This window comes from Eschrichtius robustus, chromosome 4 (assembly GCF_028021215.1).
Source record: "Eschrichtius robustus isolate mEscRob2 chromosome 4, mEscRob2.pri, whole genome shotgun sequence".
Taxonomy (NCBI): Eukaryota; Metazoa; Chordata; class Mammalia; order Artiodactyla; family Eschrichtiidae; genus Eschrichtius; species Eschrichtius robustus.
The window spans coordinates 57718932-57726772 of record NC_090827.1 but is presented as its reverse complement, the minus strand read 5'-3'; positions in this window follow the sequence as shown (position 1 = coordinate 57726772).

Here is a 7841-nt window from a genome sequence, read left to right as displayed (position 1 = left end):
GAATGATAGAGGAATCAGTTTAAGGAGGGGAGGAGAGAGAGTATGGTGGCAATATCACAGGGGTAAGTAGAGGGAAAAAAAAAACTATCTCTTCTACTTGGATTATAAAATAATCTCATTGGAGCAAAGAAGCACCACTTGACATAGGCATGAATCTGGCAGTGGGCTTGACGAGGACTGAACAGAAAAGCTGTAATAATGTATTAGCAGGAGGTGAGACTGTGAGTCATTCTCCAGAGCAGGACATTTAGAGGAAAGTCTGACTTAGCAACTCCGAGCTGAGCACAAAGTTTGCAGGAGAAGACGAGTTGGAGTGAGCGAGCCCAGAACCTGACTCCTGACTGCTCAGATGCTACTCGAGGCCAGCTTGGGTGTTGGGGCTGGAACTTCTGTATTGGACTCATGAACACCCAGAATTGGTGTCACATGGCTGGAGAGCTCATCAGCTGAGCACGGAATCCTCTCCAGAACAACCTAGAAAGTTGATGCTAATTCTGCAAGGACAGGAAGCCAGTTGCTCACGGAGCAACTTTTGATCTGGCCTGTTGTTTATCACTGCTCCTAGGTCCCTGAATGCTTGCACGTTGAAGCAGCAACTTTCCACTTGCTTGAATAGTCTTCTTGCACTGCCCTTCGCTTCCTACTAAATAGGGCACGTGGGTGGGCAGAATGTAGACAGATGGCAGAACAGAGCCAGTGCGGGAAGGAGTGGAGACTGATCTCAGAGCGCTCCTAGCAGCCTCCGTGGAATTGTTCTCGAATGACAAGATCAGCGTCGCTGAGGACCGTGAGATAGTGAGTTATCCGCGTGAAAGGAAAGCCCTTGGGGTATCCCCGCCTCCCTTCCTTTCCCACTACATACACTTTATTGAGCGCTGATCCTCCCCTAGTGGACGCACACTTGTGAAATAGAAATGGCTCCGAGATGTAAAACTGAGATTTACTTCTTTGATACAGAATTTTTCATTTCTTTTATGTTTTATACGTCATACTAGGAAGCAGAGAACTTGGTGATTGATGTGCAGTTATACTTCAGTCAAAGCTCTCCTTTCGGTTTTTCTAACTTGCTCACTAAGGCCTTGTGTGTGTTTTACTAACCTTTTATACCATGTCTTTAGGTGAGAAGGAACAAAAGACCCTCAGGGCTTGCTATTTGCTATCACATGCTGGCTGTGAAGGTTAAAAGATAGAAGAGTCTGCACCTTTGCCCTTAGATTGTACCCCAGGCCTCCTGGCGGACTCACACAGATTCTTACAGGTAGATGCAGAAAGAGCGTTGGGATGTGTTTTGCACAGTTTTACAATAGTCAGTCTCGGTGTCCCACAGGTATTCATTCTTCTTGGATACTACACACCTGCTCAGACTTGAGTAAAACATCCGTGGTGCTGTCAACCTGATTTCTTGACTCTGAAATGATCTTTGTATTTCCAATACCAACTTGTGTGTTATGAATTCCTGATGTCTCCAATAGCATATGCCACTATATAAATTTGTATTCATAAATGACAGTCTGGTTGTGGTTTTTTTGCTATGTTCATCTCATTAGATTCTTCATCTCATTAATGTAAGACAATGCCATTGAGATGGCAAAATCATTCTAAAATTTGAGACAAAGGTTTTTGGAGAAAATCCCTTTGAAGGGGTTGCATCCGAGACACTCGCTACTTGTGCTAAGATCAAGGATAAATTACCTATCCCCACATTATCATAGTTCTTCTTTTGCGATCTGTTGAAACCCCAGAACAAAGAGGAATAACTAAAATCTCCATGTGCAATACAATACAATAAGATGATTATTTACACTATATTTATAATCATCAAACCTTCTCAGGACACTTGATATAGTGTGAAAATGGCTATGTCCTTTTATACAGGCACAAAGATTTGTTAAGTGTCCTTGACTCACCCTGGAGATGACCAAAACTCCAAATAAGAATTTATTGGCTCGTGCAGGAAAAATGGCAGAGTCAGAATGAAACTTAGCCCAGGCATTCTGCAAGCCTGTGCCTTTGTCCCCTCTGGGAAACCAGTGACAGTGGCCAGCAGGGCTCTGTTGGCATCTTTTGATGGCACATTTGCAAACCCAGCAAGACTTGAAAAAGCATTTTTTCATGAAATCTGGGGAAAAGATGCCACAACCAAACCTGGGATTTCCTTAGATGCTATCATGGGCTTCGTGTAAACTTTACTTCCTCACAATTTCCTATGATTGTGCCTTGCCTAACAGCAGGCTCTAAGCCCTGGAATGCATTTCTCTCAGGCCCATGCAGAAGCTGTATCAGGAGCCAATCTATGAATTGTTAGGACTGGCTATGAAAATGCTTCCTGAGACCTGAAATTTCATGGCCATACCATGTAGGAAACTTGGGGGTAAGTGGCAGAAAATGAATTCTCATTTAGATTTTGCAACATCTCACAGAATAGGGTTTTGAAGACACATAATGAGAACAGGAGAGGGAGACTATTGAGAATGTCCTACTAGATTCAACCCCATGAAATTCCTAATTTTATAAGTTAAAAATAGTCCAGTATCAGTAGTTTACACTGCTCAACTTAATATTAAGATGCCAGAGTGAGTAATAAAGATTCTATCCCCAAATGAGCCTGAGATAGCTCTAAGCAGGAGCCCTTTCAATGGCATACTGAGTAGCTAGTGGCCCAGGTAAAGTCCTAGGGACAATATCAATAACATGTCGGGCACATCTGCCACTCAAGAGCAATGACTTCTTCACCTTCTCTACCTCATTCAGTCCTGGTGAAATAGTTGTAGGTCATTGTCCTGGATAATTTTCTTTGAAAGTTCCAGATGAATCCCAGAGTTCCAAGTCTTTGCACAAACTGATGTTGCTTGAAAATGGTCCAAAGCTCCTATAACTGTAATTTAACGCTCGTCCCAAAAAATTCAGTCACTTGATTGATACAACAAAATAGACCCATGGTGCAACTCTCTCTAAAAAAACGAGCAGAATTTTTATCCCCATGCTCATTTTGGTTTAAGGCTACCAAGCTCCAAGACCAGCAAATTATAAAAGTTTATTAGAATCCCAGACTGGGAGAGTTTCTGTAAATTGTTAAAAAAAAAAAAAAAAAGGTTTCAAGATGCCTCCCTTAAACATTCTCACTAAAGGAATGTTTCCAAAATGAACCAATCCTCTATACTAGTAACACACAGAAGTCGCTGTGCTGCTTATTCTGTTTGCCTTCACACCAATTCTCTGCCCTGTTTATGCTCCAGGAAACTGACTTCCCGAAATTGCTTCTCCGAGGCTTTCTTGCACCCTTGGCTTTTGGTCGAGATTGGCCAAATGGAGACACTGATGGGAAAGAAGTTAAGGTGTCTATCCCTCCCCGCTGCCTTGCTGTGGTTCTGGCACTGCCTGCATCCCTCCTGGGCCACAGGTCCTGTCGGGCAGCCCCCTCCCACTGTCCCTGTCCTTGAGGCTCTGACAACACCGTCCCTCACTTGCCCATGCAGACCTAGAGGTAGCCATGCTTTCATCCTGTCTCTAGTCCTCTGGCTTCATCACCCCTGTGGATTCCTTTGACTTAACCCTGCCCATGCTTCTATAGAGTCCCTTTTTTAAACTATTTATTCAAACCCTTTTAGTTTGCTATTTCTCTTCTGCCAGAACTATAATAGAGTCCTTAAATTCACTGTCATTTGATTATAATTTTCTAATATAAATCAGAAATAATTAATCACTTGAACTCAAATCCTGTCTTAATTTTAAATTTGCCCATTATTATAATCAGTGGCACGCTGATAAATATTTCACGCCCAGCTTTTGGCATCAGGGAAGGCCTGATTGGAAGCATTTGCTGGCTTTTGTGTTGTGTATGTCCTCACCATGGCAGAATTTAACCTAATTTCACCGAACATGGAGATGGGAAGAGATACACAGGAACACAAGTTTATATGGCATTTCTACCACACAGATAAAGTAAACATAAATAACCTCAAGATCATCAATAACAGTAAAATGTCAAGGAATTAGAAAGTTTGAGTACCTTTGCTTTTAACATAATTTATTCAATTGTGTTTATTTAATATAATTTTTAATAATGGCTCTGTTTACTTGCAAAACTCCTGAAAATTTAGCAATTGGCTCTCTCATGCTGGGCCGGCTCAGCTCACAACCGTGAGAGAAAACATAATATCCACAACCGCTTGGTCAATTTAACCTGCTTTTGTTAGTTTTTCCCTCACATTTTACCATACATTTAAAATATACCTCAATAACTTTGCTCTAAAATCTTATATTTGACTCTCAAATTGTTCTTTTTAGCAGAAAGAAAAGGTAATATAGGAAAATTAGCTTCTTATAAAACTACAAAGTGGTTCAATGTATTCAGAGTGGTGAAAGTTTCATCAAACAATTTTTTCTGGGTTTGTTTTTTTTTCTGGATGACTATAAACCTGGCTTCTGGGATCCTAACATTTATCATTATTATCATTTTATCACCTAACATTTACTTCTGAGAAAATTCATCTGTTGAGGGAAAAGTATTAATTTTATAAATACACTGTAGCATGATTCTAGTCTAAATGGTGGTAACTGGGCAGTTGTTACAACTAGAAAACCTCAAATAAACACAGTGCATTTTATTTTAAAGTTGCCATCCTGAAACCAAAGACGTTAAACGCTGAACCTGGAATAATTAAAATAAATCCTACATGTAAACACCACCTGTTACTCATTTCCTTCTGGATATAAATCCAGCTTTATTACTTCCTGGTTGTGTGGGACAAAACTTGTAGAAGTTACTGAACCCCTCTGAGCCTCTCTCTGTATTTGCAAAATAGAGGTAATCACACCTAATTTAAGCTGGTCTGTAGACTTGAAATAAGACCATTTAATTATTCAATTAAAATTTGGCTCTGATAGGATGATCTAGCTGCACTGCTTGGAAGGCAGCAGCAAACAACACCCAGTGTAGGTCATGCCCAGAGATGTTTCTATTCGTTTTCTCTTGCTGCTGCAACAGATTGCCACAAATTTAGTGGCTTAAAACAACACGAACATGTTATCTTACAGTTCTACAGGTCAGAAGTTCAAAATGGGTCTTACTAGGCTAAATTCAAGGTGTTGACAGGCTGCATTCCATCTCAAGGCTCCCGGGGAGAAACCATTTCCTTCCCTTTTCCAGTTTCTAGAGACCACCTATGTTCCTTAGATCATTACCCGCTCCCATCTTCAAAGCCAGCAATGACCAGTTGAGCTTTCTCATTGTACCATCTCTCTAGTTCAGATTCTGCTTGCCTCTTCCCCATTCAAAGACCCTTGTGATTACATTTGGTCCACATCATCCAGGATAATTTCTTTATGTTAAGGTCAACTGATTAGACTTATATGTGGAATCTAAAATATGACACAAATGAACTTATCTATGAAACAGAAACAGATTCACAGACACAGAGAATAGACTTGTGGTTGCCAAGGGGGAGGGGGACTGGGGAAGGGATGGATTGGGAGTTTGGGATTAGCAGATGCAAACTATTATTTATATACAGAATGGATAAACAACAAGGTCCTATTGTACAGCACAGGGAACTATATTCAATATCCTTTAATAAACCATATGGAAAAGAATATGAAAAAAGAAAGTTCAGCTGATTAGCGAAGTTAATTCCATCTGCAACAACAATTCCCCCTTGCCGTGTAATGTAACACATTCACAGATTCCAGGGGTTGTTGGACATCTTTGGGGACCATTACTCTGCCTACAACATATGCCTATCATAATATGGTGCAGAGTTTTGAACCACAGAAGCCAGAATACCCAAACCACTAGCCCCCTCCTGTAAACCAGCAGATTGTCTCTTTTGCTCAAAAATTTACTTTCAGAAATGGAAGGGACCCACTCAGCGCATGCACCCATTTAGTCTGTATGTCTTCCCTGTCTGCTGAGCTGACAGCGGTCATGAGTAATGCCAGTTTCAGTTGGTAGAGAATGTGTGCATAACTATAGAGCTTTTGAACTTAAAAGAAGAATGGCTTCACCTAGATTGCTGCCTAGTCCTTTCTCCTCCCCTCATTCCTTAGGGGCCCTTGGGGTCAACCTCTTGGCATTATATGTAGATTTATAAGCAGTGCACTGTAGCTGAGTGCTTTGGAGCCAAGTTGCTTGGGTTTGAATCTCAGCTACATGATTTGCTGGCTATGTAACCTTGGGCCAAGGTCTTAGTCAGGCCGTACAGTTTATGCAACTCTTAAAAATGATACAGAATAGGACCTACCGCATCTGGTTGGGGTGAAAACTAAATAAGATGATGTGTGCAAAGTATTTAGAACAGTGTAATGGGTACTGAAAAAAAATGTTAGCTAAATTGTTGATTATTTTGTAGTCCCAAACACCAAAATAATATTTGGTTTAGTGGTTGAGTTTTTTCCCCAAGGAAACTCTGATTTCCATGCCTAACACTCTCCTGGGGTCTAGAGACTCTCAATATTTCTACCTGTCCCCAGACCTGAATATTGGATGTAGTTGTCCTCGCTCTATTTGACAAAGCTTGGCCATGTTGCTAGCTCCCAACTCCTCCCCAATGCCTCTCTGTATGCTGCTAAGATGGGTTAGCTTACTGTTCAGAACTATCCCCTCACTGTCCTACCCCCAATGGGCAAAGTATACGTCCCCCTCCTTCGCCATTGGGCTCAGTCATGTTACTTGCTTTGGCCAATAGGATGTTAGCAGCAGTGACGCAAGCAAGGGCTTGAGACGTGCTTGCATAGTTGGGTGCGCCCTCTTGTACTCTGACGTCACCAGGAGAAGAACTTCCTCCAAGTAGCTGTTGCCCCTTCAGCCTGGACCCAGAATGGACCTATGAAGCAGAGCCACCTCAGCCATCCTGCAGAGCTGAGAGAATACATAAATGATTTGTTTTAAGCCTCTGTGTTTGAGGGTAGTTTGTTATATAGCATTATGGTGGCGGCAGCTAACTGATACATTTGTTCATCCTCTTAAAAGTTTTCACAATACAGCCCTGATTAAAAACTAATCATTGGGGCTTCCCTGGGGGTGCAGTGGTTAAGAATCTGCCTGCCAGTGCAGGGAACATGGGTTCGAGCCCTGGTCCGGGAAGATCCCACATGCCGCGGAGCAACTAAGCCCATGTGCCACACTACTGAGCCTGCGCTCTAGAGCCCACGAGCCACAACTACTGAGCCTGCATGCTGCAACTACTGAAGCCCACGCGCCTAGAGCCCGTGCTCGGCAAAAGAGAAGCCACCGCTATGAGAAGCCCGCGCACCGCAACAAAGAGTAGCTCCCACTTGCCGCAACTAGAGAAAGCCCGTGCAGCAACGAAGACCCAGCAGATCCAAAAATAAATAAATTAATTAAAAAACAAAAAACTGATCACTGAACTAAACTAATCTGTATGCCTGTTCACATCTTCTCCTAGTAACCAATCACTCCCTATGCCATACAGTCAAAAATTTCTCCCTTTCTATCCTTATTTTATTGTCAAATGGTAATGTCATCAATTCACACACCTGTGAACAAGAAGCTGTACAAAATAACGTTCATTGCAGCATTATTCAAAGTAGCAAAATATTGAAACGATGTAATACCCATGATCAGGAGAATGAGGAACAAACCATGATATAGCCATAAAATGGAATACTATACAGCATTTAAAATGAATGATGAACAATTGCTACTAGCGTAGCTAGCATTGAACAGAAAGAGCCAGTGGCAGAATATACATCATGATACCATATATTTAAAGTTTAAAAATCTGCTAAAGAGTATCATATGTTTATGGCTATATCAATATTTTGAAACAAGTATAACAACATGCATGAGAATAATAACACTGTGTATACTGTTGGGTTATCTT